The sequence below is a fragment of the Ambystoma mexicanum genome, chromosome 10, assembly GCF_040938575.1.
Source record: "Ambystoma mexicanum isolate Mex_15411 chromosome 10, UKY_AmexF1_1, whole genome shotgun sequence".
NCBI lineage: Eukaryota > Metazoa > Chordata > Amphibia > Caudata > Ambystomatidae > Ambystoma > Ambystoma mexicanum.
In genome coordinates this window covers 208,463,909-208,476,623 of record NC_090932.1, presented here as the reverse complement: position 1 = coordinate 208,476,623, position 12,715 = coordinate 208,463,909, and positions in this window count along the sequence as shown.

Below are 12,715 nucleotides of genomic sequence, written 5' to 3'. Positions count from 1 at the left end.
CCCTAAATTTACAGTCTCTAAAACTATCATCTTTTCAGCAGGGGTGCAGGAGGAGGCTGAAACCGGTCTTGATTTGTTCTTCATCGTCCTTCTTCTTGCTGGCAAAGTTTGTCGCAAATGTCTCTCGTTCTTGATGCCAGAAAAGTTCAACGAAAATGTCACAGTTCAATTCTGCCAGCCCTTTCACAGCCTAGGTCACTTATCCACTCCGAGCAAGATTAGTTGTTCTTTCTCCTACTGCTCAGACGATTTCTGAACAGTTCTTTATTGATAGAGTACTATGTGCATCCAGCTTGTCCCGCTCTGGTTTAGGACACATGTACTCTATCAACCTTAGAACTTATGTGCGTCCAGCTTGCCCTGCTCTGGCTCCTGAAACATGTATTTTCTTTTTATAAGCGCACCGAGGAGCCGTGAGTCTTGAATTGTCCGACTTGCACAACTCTCACACTTCTCTCCTCTATGCCCCTGGCTCCTACGCCGTCCGTGAGTGGAACCAACGGCAAAAGAAAAGCACCAAAGATCTGTGGATCACTTTGCCTGTCGAGGCCGCAAATTGTACCGTGCCACTCCTGGTATTGTATGATCCGTGAATAGTGCCGTTGCACTTCCAATATCAGGCTCAGTGTCAGCCTGCGGCACAATGATGGGTAGCGATGAGCGCCGTGGCAATGATGTAGTTTCTTTCTTCAGCTTTTGTGCATTTGCAGAGACTGGTGGGCGCCAAAGGGGTACACGCGTTGTTTCTGCTCGTGTTTGCAATGCAGAGTTTGTGTCGCTCGGCAGTGATGTTGTTTCTGCTGAGCAACGTTGGGGCACTATTCGCCCTTTCCCCTTACTGGCAGCCTCCCCAGGCTCTGTTTCGAGTTTCACTTCTCGCTTGAGCTTTGTTTCAACTTTCACTTCTCGCTCAGGCTGATGCTGTGGCAATGGACTGGCAACAGTTTCTTTCGTTTCCGAGACCGTTTCCTTTCTCTGGTCGTCGGAAGTTGTTAGCAGTCGTGGAAATCTTTTGGCATGCGTCGCATGGATCCATGCCTTCCGACCGTCCACTCGAATAGCCGTTTGCGTCGCCTAAAGTACTTGGTAGGGGCTGCGCCACCTGGGTACTAATGCTGTCTTTCGCTCAAAGTTCTTAATCAGGACACCCAGCTTCCAGGCTCCAGTGAGTGCCCCGGTCCGGTGTATTGCACTGGTAACGCCTCCTGCACCTGCTGATGAATCAAACGCAACTTCTGCATTAAAAGGCCACAGTACGTGCTTAACACAGGATGCTCGACCTCACATAATCTTTTGGGCTGTGGTGCGCACCATACATTTGCCGGTCTCCCCATTATAATTTCATAGGGGGAGAGCCCAGTTTTAGCCTGCACAGACGTGCGCATGCATAATAGCGAAAGGCGTAATGCATCCACCCAACTCAACTTGCTCCCAGAACAGATTTTAGCTATCTTTGACTTTAAGATACCGTTATGTCTCTCAACAAGCCCGGCAGAACTGGGTTGCCTGGAACTGTGGAATTGTTTCTCTATCTGTAGACCTACACAGATCTGTAGTACTACTGTGCCCACAAAGTGTGGGCCGTTGTCTGACCACAGGACACGGGGCAACCCGAACCAGGAGAAATACTCTTTCAACATTACTTTTGCCGTTGACATGGCAGTACAGTCTTTTAAAGGATATGCCTCCACCCACTTGCTAAATGCACAAATCACCACTAACACATATTTGTAGTTCTGGCACCTTTCCATTTCTATGAAATCAAAATGGATCACCTCAAATGGCATAGAGGGTGGGCCAAAACTACCTACTGGAGTCACGGTTCCCTTCCCTACATTGTGTTGCAGGCACGTAATACAATTCTGCACTAGCCTTTCTGCATTCTTTTTTATGTGCTCATTTTTCCATACTGTGGATAAATGCTGTACCATCTTCTTCACGCAAATGTGGGTAGGGCTATGAGCCATTGTAACCATTGCGGTTACGTAACAATTTGGCAACTTCCAGTTCTTGGTCTCTTTGTCCACCCAACATCCTCCCACATCTAACTCAGCAGAGCCCTCAGCCCACCCCTGAATCTCTTCGGTCGTGGCCTCAGCCTGCATTTCTTTGACTGTGGCAACTCCATTCTCTATCATACAAGGTACTTCCTCAGTCTGTACTGTCATCATTTTATTTCCCAAATCCGTGGCTGTTTGTTTCGCAATCCTGTCTGCAAATGCATTTCCCTCTCCCACTTTACATGTTACTTTTTTATGTGCCTCACATTTCACTATAGCTAGGCTCTTTGGAAACGTGAGTGCAGACAACAATCGTACAATCAAAGGGCCATGCTGAAACCTGGCCCCATGTGATGTCAAGACACCTCTCTCAGCCCAGAGTCAGCTGAAGTTATGAACCACGCCAAAGGCGTACTGGCTGTCAGTATAAATATTCACGTTAAAATTCTCAGAGAGTTCACAGGCTTGGGTCAGTGCTATTATTACTGCGGCTTGTGCCGAATTGTAGGGGATTCTTTTGCTTTCTACAACACTCTCTAGGGTAGTAATTGCATATGCGGCCGTTGATGTGCCATCAGGTAATTTAAAACAAGAGCCGTCACAAAACAACTCCCCATCTGGGTCTTTCTATGGGATGTCGCTCAAGTCAACTCTTCCCTTTGTTTCTTCTTCAGTGACCATTAAACAATCTTGGGGTGGTGATTCGTTGTCACCAATTTCTGCTATGGGCAATGGCATTAATTCTGCAGGATTCAATGCGCTACACCTCATAATTTGGATGTGGGGTGCAAACAAGATGAGCTCATATCTTGTTAGTCTAGCAGAGGTGAGGTGTTGTGTCTGTGTTCTGTTTAATAGAACGTCTATGGCATGTGGCACCATCAGAATTAAAGTATGCCCCAATACCATTCCTTCCGTTTGTTTCACTGATGCAGCAGCCGCTGCAACAGATCACAAACATCGTGGTAGTGCACGCGCTACAGGGTCCAGCTGCACGACCTATTTCTTCCACCTTGTTCCTGTGTCAAAACCGCCAATGCACATCCTTCACTCTCGCTCACAAATAGTCAAAAGATCTTTTTTATAGTTAGGAGTGCCTAAAACTGGCTCAGCACACAATGCAGCTTTCAATTGCTCAAACGCTTTTTGACATTCCCCATCCCACTGTAAAGGCATCACTGCATCCTTTTTAGTTAATTTTATCATCGGCTTCACAATCAACGCAAAATTACTGATCAACTGCCGACAATAAGAGGCCATGCCTAGTACAGCTCTCACTCCTTTTTGAGTTTTTGGAATAGGCATACTAGAAATACTTTCTATGCGTTCTGGTGTTAATCTTCTCCCTTCTTTCGAAAGTAGGTAACCCAAATAAGACACCTCCTTTTGATTATACTGGAATTTCTTCAAACTTGCCTTGTGACCATGGGTCGCTAGGTGTGTCGATAGTAATATAGTACTTTCTTTGCAGATCTCTTTTGTGTCAGCAGCTAGTAATAAGTCATCTATGTACTGCAAGAGTATGCAACCTTCGGGTTATTCTAACATATCTAGCTGCTCTTTTAGCGCTCTGCTGTAAATGCTCAGGCTTTCTGTGTATCCTTGTGGAATGCGTGTGAATGTGAATGATCGACCTCCTAGAGTGAACGCGAACAGATATCTACTGCTTTTATCCACTGGAATGCTAAAGAACGTATTCTTCAAATCAACTACACTAGAGTATTCTGCAGTGGCCGATATCATTGTCAGTATTGTTGTGACATCTGGGACCAAACAGGAATTGTGGGTCTACCACCTTGTTCAATGCGCGCAGATCAATTATGAAACAATATGGTACTTCATTGCCTCCTTTCTTGTAAACTGGAAGAATCGGGCTGTTTCACGTGCTACCTGCAATTTATTCAACCACCCCCAATCTCACCCGGTCAGTAACAATACTCTTTAATACCTTCTCACCTTCAACAGAAATTTTATACTGGGGAATTTGTGGTAATGTAACACCGTCTTTCAAAATTATTTTTGCTGGCTCTATTTTCAAGCATCCTACATCGTTATCGTGCATTGCCCACAGACAGGTTGGTACTCTACTTAGCTCTTCTGGTAACGCTTTTGACATAAATTCTGTCACCGGTGCATTGTGAGGCCAAATCGTGAGGGACACCCCATCTGCCGTACAATGTATAACTGCCCCCAATTTTCTCAACAAATTTAATCCTAGCAAGTTCTCCCCACAATTTTCTGTCAGAGGAAATGGACACTGTTCCGTAAATGGTCCTATTGTAATTGGGACAGCTTCGGACATGGGGTTAATTACTGGTGTACCTGCGAACCCTACAGAAACATTCTTTTGCCCCGACAGTGGGATCTCCGGAACCAAGTGGTGGTCTATCGAACACTTCTGTGCCCCTGTATCTACAAGGAAACGGTGCTCCTTATTCCCGACTCTCATTTCTACGTAGGGTCCTCTCAGATTCACTGGAATAGACACTGGTTCCGACCCTTGCCGTGGGCTGTCTTATTGCGAAAATAACACATCGTCCGATGTGTAGTCACCGCTGCTGCTATAATACGTGTTTGGCTGTGTATCAAAAATATTCCCATTTCCCCTTTGGTGTCCTCCACTCTGATCATTTCTCTGTTGGCCCTGCCCGCCCTGATTTTTGTTCGGAACACTTTGGTTCAATACCTGGTTCTGTTGCGCTTGGTTTTGACCATAGGATTGGTTTTGAGTACCTCCATTGGTATATCCCTGCTGCTGCATGCTATTTCTGCTTGGGCCATTTGACCCCTGATGTCCTCTATGAGGCCTTCTCTGGCCAAAACCACCTCTATTCTGTAGGTGCGGGCATTTCGCTCGCCAGTGTCCTTCCTCCTTACAGTACGCACATTGATTTAATCCCAATTACATCCCGTGCATATTATTCAAATTTCCCCTGCCTTGTGTATTTCCTTTACCCCTATTGTATCCAATGACCTGCTGCAGTAACACTGCTACTATCTTTTGCATCGCTTCTTTTCTCATCTCCAATGGGTACCCATTACATATATCACTTACTTCCTTCACTGACGTTCTTTTGTTCGACATCCATCGCATTAATTCCCCCACCCATGCCTGCAATCTTTGTTTATCACCTATTTGTCCCGGTACCGGCAAATGCTTTGCACCACCTGAAAAAACTCTCGGCCACGATTTTTGCATATACAACCTTGACGCCTCCTTCCTACCTTTCTTAATACACTCCTGACTATATTCAGGTGTAGCAAACATTTCAGCATATCTATCTTCCATTTCATTTTTCAGTTCAATGAGTTTGTACACATGTTTTCTTACATCCTCATCTCTTTGCTCACTGCGTGCTAACTTATTCAAATCTAACAATCATTCTGGCGGTAAATTCCCAAGTATCTTTTTCCATTCTCCCACCAAAATTTCCCCCATGCATTCCAACACTACCTGTCTCTCGTTGCTTCTTCGGTACCCATACAATGAGGCCAATGCTGCCGTCCCATCATTTCCTTCTATGTACCTTTCTGCCTCTCACTGTAATTCAATCTTTGTTTCTTTGCTGATCGCGCTGCGAGTTACCCGTCCAAATCCTGTTCCTTCAGCCCCTGCCTCTCGCCTCCCCGGTCTCAATTTCGACTTCGGGAGAGGCGGATGGTGCTGAATCTGTCTCTGGAGCGGGAGGTGCGGATGGGACAAGTGACACAGGTGACATCTGTGAAGGCCCTTGCTGGGTGCTGGGATATTGCGCGTCTGTGGTGTGCGCTTGTGGGAGGGCTCGAGCTGCGGGTGGGGCTTGGGTTAATGCTTGCGTGAGGGGAAGTGCTTGGGCTACGGGAGGGGGTATGAGAGCTACTGGTTGGGCCTGCGCAGTCACTACTGGCGTGTTTGGTTTTGATTCTGGTTTTGGGCCTCGACCCGTATTAGTTAGCAAATGTTACATTAATTGTCTGCTATGTGTAGTTCCCGCTGCGGGTATATTCCTTCTATGTTCATTTGCTCAAGTCTCCCTTCCCGTCTTAGACTTGCCGTCCACTCTTCCTCCTCCATTTCTTCTGCTACCTCAAGCTTCGATTTGTGCCTACGCGCATGCTTCTCTCTACTCCTAAATCGGATCATTGCTTCCCTCCTCCTATCTTTGACAGTCTCAAAAGCTGCGGGTGGCACTTTTTTCCTTATCAACACCCTTTCTAGGTTATCTATCCTCGCAATCTCAAAACTACCATTAATCGGCCACTGATAGTCCTGTTACTTTCTAGTTTGCCTATGCCAAATTTCACAAAATATTATCGCACCCACACCATATTTTGCATATATGTCATAAACTGGCGTTCCCCCAGGTGGTGCACTTCCAAGGACTGTCTACCGCAGCGGAAAAGCCCCGCTAAAGTGGACAGTACTCCAGGCATGTTTTTTAACCTTCCCCTTTGGTTAAACAACCTTTACCTGGACATTTGAATTTGCAAAATCAACACTATACCAAAAATCAGGTTTTTGTTTGAATCGGGGAATGACTCACCTGATAAAACAAATCGCCTGTCCTGACACAACCTCTCCCAACGTCGTGTCTGCGCTTCTCTGGCTTCTGCCTCGCTTCGGGACCCTCGCCTCCTTTGCCCTCTGGCCCGGTATGTCGATCAGGGATCAGATGTGTGCAGATCTGCGGAAGGAATCTCTCCTCACTTCTACAAGGCGCCCCGTACACCTCTTGATCCCGGCTCGATCGTCCCGTCCTCGTCGTTCTTCCGCCTTTACTCCTTTACAACGTATACGATGGGGCAAGTGGGGGAGGGTCCCTATTCGGGCACCATCTTGAAAGGGGCCCCTAGTGGTCCCTCGCGATATGGAAACAAGGCAATAACCATACACGAAAAGACGCGCCAGACACGAGGTTCAAATTCCCAATGCTAGGGTTTATTGCAAGCAAAAATAGTCCCAATTGGCCAACTGTGGCCTCACGCCCCGCGACGTGAGTTTCCTAGACCTCGAGGGACGCAAGAGAGCAAATTATGTACATCAGTTAAATATATACAAAATGCATATCATAAATCAGCTATGTCATGTTTAACACCCCCCTTTATTAAGTTTCTTTGAACTCGGGATGACGATGGACATTTCCGACGGTTATGACAATTATGACACTTTCGATGTCTATTCTAGTAACAATGTGCAATTAGAAAGTGCGGAGGCATCTTCTAGTTGTTGAACAGAACACAGTGGTTCTGTTCTTAGAAGCAAGCTGCACACGGGGGAAGAGCCACATTCCAAGCTTTGCTATCTATGGGGTACTATTTGTGTCCTTGGAGCCGACACGCTCTAAAGGGTTTTGCGAGGGGGGGGCTGTAAGAAGAGCATAATTCAAGCCTTTAGCTTCTTTATTCTGACATATTCTACCACAATACGAGACTGGCTGGCAGCTGTGAAATGATTAAATGCCCTGCAGCTCTCCCTCAAGGCTACAGAGAGGGAGCGTGGGCATTCCTTTCTGGGCTACTCATGAGGAGTTTCAGCGAACTCCTCAGTCCCGCGACCTTGCCCTTTCATATTTAGACAACAATGTTAACAGTTGAGCAGAGTAAGCAGAATTCGCAAGAATTGCAAGCTGCAAAGCAGTTTAGACAGAAAGCAATGAGCAATGGTTAACAAGCAAAATGGTGATTCTTGCTACGTTTAAAAAGGCCGCTTGTTGGTCAAGCATAGCAGTCTGTATTTCTATAATTCGGTGCATAAGACGGTTGGCCTTCGGCCATCAAGTTACGTCTGTCATTCAAATGAAGGGTATTCACTTTTCCAGATTGACAATAACACCATGAATGTTGTTCTCGCGATCTATGGGGTATGGAAGAGGCTCACATTGAAATACAAAGTTCCGGTAAGATACTCACCCCTCCTCCAGATGAATTTTATACCAGGGATCCCTTTGACCTCTGAAAAGGTCTTCCATATATGGGCAGAAAAATTGCAGTTAAACCGGTAAAATAGCTTAGCGGGTTGAACGCTTGCTGCTGCGAACTGAGCATGATCTGCAGGTCGCAGGTTCGAATCCCAGCAGGGCCAAATCAGCCTTTCATCCTTCCGAGGTCGACAAATGAGTACCAATTTCGTTTGGGTGATATTGTATGTAAATATGTGCTCTGTAAATCGCTTTGGATTATGGCGCTATCTAAATAACACATCATTATCATTACCACAACCCCATACATTAGCAGCTAACCCTGAACCAGAGCACTTTAATTTATGAGGCCATATGCTCTCTCCGTTGTATGAACATATAACCAAGCCTTTATAGCAGTCATACACATAGAATTAGATTAGCACACATGACTCAGCTGCTTCAGCCCAGCACTCATCAATACAACAGCTTTCACTTCTGCCTCTCCCTCTATTCTACTTACAGTCCCCTTCCCTCCTTTCTTACAAGACCAGGTACAATGAAGTTTGCAGAAGGGTGCTACAGCATTGCCTGTGCGGTGCAGGTTCAATGGTTAGGCGCGTATCTTTCCTGCTTGTCTATCCTACCGTGTGCAGCTCTCTAGCTACAACAGGTGAGACACAGTCACCAATTCCACTGCATACCGGGATGGTGAGCCCTATCCTAAACCATTTTGGGATGCAACACCTATACCCCCTACTCCACTTCATCAGTCATGCCAGTAAACCACCAACGCCACCACCCAAAAGCACCAATAGAGCATATTTTCCTGCATGGAGCTGTTTTACATTAAAGACGACACAATATTTTGCTACATTCATAAAGAGGCTCCAAGCGAAGTTGAAATAGGAATTGATCCACTGCAAGTGATGAGGAGTCATGTGTTATTATTCGATCAGCAGTCAAGTCTGGAGGTTACTATCAGTGCAGTTGGTTTAAGGGGAGATGAGTTATTTGTATTTGATTGGTTGGCCAGCCACTTCCAGAAGTGCCGTACACAGAACAAACAATTAGAAATCAGAGGCACACCATTTTATAAGGATGCTTTTACTTAGTTCGAATGATTATTTAGGTGGTGGCCATCTGGGGAATGCAGAGGTATCCCAGTAGGCCAAGAAAAGGGAACACTTGATGACAAACACACATATACACATTCATATAGTGTTGTTTTGGGCCATGGGCCAGTTGTTACACGACGGCACATGTATATATAAACTAGTGAAAGAGACCGTGTACATGGGCCAAAGTGCAAGTTTCCAGCGACTTTGAACCTCACACTTTTCGCTCCTAAATCACCACCCCCAGCATCTGGGCTGCCCCTGCTGAGACCCACACATGCTAATGCTGCGCGCTGTTTATTGTGCGTCCAACACTCAGAGTTTTATAGTGTGAATGGTGATGGCAAGACACTTTATGTGGCTTTTCTTTGTCATGCAGAGGAGGCCGGAGTTTACAGTGGGACCACTATTTATCCTAAGACAACAGCTCCCTCTAGTGGTGACAACAGGTCAGGCAATGCATCAGACAAACATTCATGGACAAACATACATCTGGCCTTTTATTATATTGTTGGACACCCAATTTGTTAGCATCGTAGTAGGGTCAGGCGATTGATTGGGGTGCATGCAGATGAGGTAGAGGATGCTTGTTCACTGGCTAGAAGGTGAACATTGAACATGGACTTAAAAACTCCCACTGACTGAATTGCTTTGATGCCAGGGAAGGAGGTCATTCCAGTGTTGATGCCTAGTATAGAGAAGGAGCAGAACCACCAGGGGCTGCAGGCACACAGGAGTAGATAGGTAATTATGGTAGTAGACCCAATAACCTGAGTAATAGAGTAGACAGAGATGCAGTTGACTATGCAGTGAGGGTCCAGGCAATGGATAGATTTGAAGACTTGGAGTAGATATATAAAGGCGGACAGCCACCCAGTATTATGCCAACACACTTAGGTGAGAGATGATCAAGGTAGGCAATAGAGGCTGCCTGTGGCAAAGTGGAGTACTTTGGTGGAAGGAAGGAAAATGTAACTAACATACACATGTTCCAATGATTTTCATAAGTACAAGGCCTGATCTTGATGAACTACATGCTGATTTGGGCCTAAGTGGAACAAAAACAAGGAAGAAGGTTTCCCATGTTCTTTCTCTGTCTTCCAGTCTGGCTTGAGTGGCATGCTCGGTTTTGCACACAGGCAGACTCACTGTACATATACAGGCAAGGGCATGCTGAGAGGCCCACAGAGGCAAGGACATGCTGAGAGGCCCACACATTGTGATATTTTCTGCATCTCTACAAGTTGAGGGTATCGGTGGCCTGGCATGCCACAAGCATCCTTGGCAGTATGATACTTCAGCCCAGTTTCTAAATTGTTGCAATATTCCACTGTGTACGCGTGCCCACGTGCACACACGCACACCAATGTGACTCCTCTACACACAGAAGCAGCTTAATTGTAGAATAATTATCTTGTAATAAGTGGAGCAATCCGCACAACACACATACAAATACATTCAATACGAACGCAGTTGAAAACATGTCTACATTAACTGAGGAGCTATTGATGTAATACACTGGGGCACCCAATGTCAATTCACAATATGTAGAAAAGGACTTCAAAATAACCATAGCGACCATCGATGTTCAACCCTAAAACATTACAATGTTAATAGCTAATTTAATTGAGGGAACATGATTGTCAGATACTCAAGTCAACAATCGAACATTTGTATTTTTTCATGTGTGCAAATGGGCAATACATTTCATGCGTAAGTGAAATCCAGTCGAATTACAATTTAATCGCAGCAATTTAACTGATATTTAAAGCAACTTTTAATGAATCCACAATTCATTCAAAATAGTGTCATAAAGATACAAGAGTATTTCCATTTAAGCTGTTATCATGTCACTTGATTATTTGCCCCTACTCTTAGGTTATCAATACTCTCCTCTGCCTGATCCGATCGCTTCCCATCACCACAAAGCCAACCACCTTTGTCTTCTCCATCAGAGAAGAATTCTATAGCCATTGATAAAATGGCTCAGTCACCGGGCAATGGATTGTTGTCCTCTTAATGTACAAAGTCACTGAGAACGGCAGTGAAAAATATAAGTATAATTAATAATAGTTGTTTTTATATAGTGCTAGCTACCCTGCTGAACAGCACTGGTGTTCATGTTAGCTATTTTAATGGTGCACAATGTATCAACCTCAGAAGGATGAATACAGATCTGAGCAGCAAGCGCCTTACTCGGTGAGCTATCAGCCTTGCAAGAAGAAAGGAGCTGAGTAGATGTGGGTGAATAGTCAGCACTCATCTGTTTACGATGATGATTGTGGGAGGACAGTGCTGCAGAGAGTGACGCAGGAACGGCATTTATGCTAATAACACGTGGTTGCATTGATTTGTCTCAGTTGAGACCTGGAGGCTTTGATGCTGGAAAATGGAGGTTGCAAGGGGAAGAGGTATGAAAACCTGTTCAGTTTAATAGTCATTGTGTGAACCTGGGTGGGATTTGAAAGCAGGCCCAATGCATTGCGGAAGATTGATGGAAATTATGGCCAGCATTGCAATAATTGCAGCCTCCTTTAAAGTTGTCAACCGTTCCTGTGGAGTCACTGGATGGAGGCGTGGCAAATCACCTTCCTGGGTACCAGTGCTCCAGAGGTGAATATTGACGTCAAACCATCAATCAGCCCCACACCTTCAATACACTAGAAGGGATCCAAACAGATTGGAATAACAAGCAAATTAAAAACCTCCTTGTCCAATTTTGGTAACATGGATGGAACAGCAGGCTTATCTCCGAAAGGTTGTTGATCATTGGTTAGTAGCAACACAGTGAAAATACAATTATTACTCAATTTTAAAACGAACTGTCGAGTCAAGGTTGTAGCAAAAATCTCTACTTTAATTATATCAAAACAGACAGTTATAGCAACACAGTGAAAACCAACCCATTCTGTGAAGGAATGCAGAGGACAGACAGTTTGTAAAAGGAAAAGGGATGCACTCTAGATACTTACTGACAGGAGGGTAGTCAGTATGGTTAGTAACCACAACAGTTTAAGGTTTAAGCACAAAGAGAGAAATGGGTCTTAAAATGTCTCTAGGGACCGTCTGGGAAGGACCAAAGGCACAGAATCACAATGTACCTTGTGCTGTAGATGTTGTTGGTGCTCAATAGGGCCGAGTCGGCATCAGGGCGCTTTGCATGCTTCTATGACAGAGTTCAAGAAGGGAGTGAGCTGCGGGTATCGGATGGTACGACGGTTTAGGGAGCAATGCTGGACAAACGGCTGTAGGCTGGCCTACACAGTGGCTCTGGGTCAGGAATCATTGTCTCAGTGCTGATAGGTGGTTCTGAAGCCCTGTTTGAGATATCTTGGATGCCTTTAACATACTGCGGCTTGACAACAATCAGTGTCACAGTCAGTTTCATCTCGCAAATCTCAACTGGCTCAAAACTGTGCTTCAAGCCAGAAGTCCATATATGGTTGTCAAGAGACTTCTCAAAGCTTCTTCAGTGGGCTTGTGTCATCCTTTAAGGTGAACAGCCCACAGCTGTGGAGTGTGTTGCAGGCAGCTGCCTTGTCCTTGTTTTTAGGTTCAGAGACCTTCTGGCACTTCCCACCTAGGAAGCTTGCTGCAGAGCCAAGCAGGGCATGGTGTGTGCTGGCTGGGTACAGGTTCTGGGGCAGCTGGAGTGTCCTCTGGGTTCTGTATCTCCATCTGTTCCCTGGGAGATGTTTAGGGGAGGGATCCTGTTTCCCTC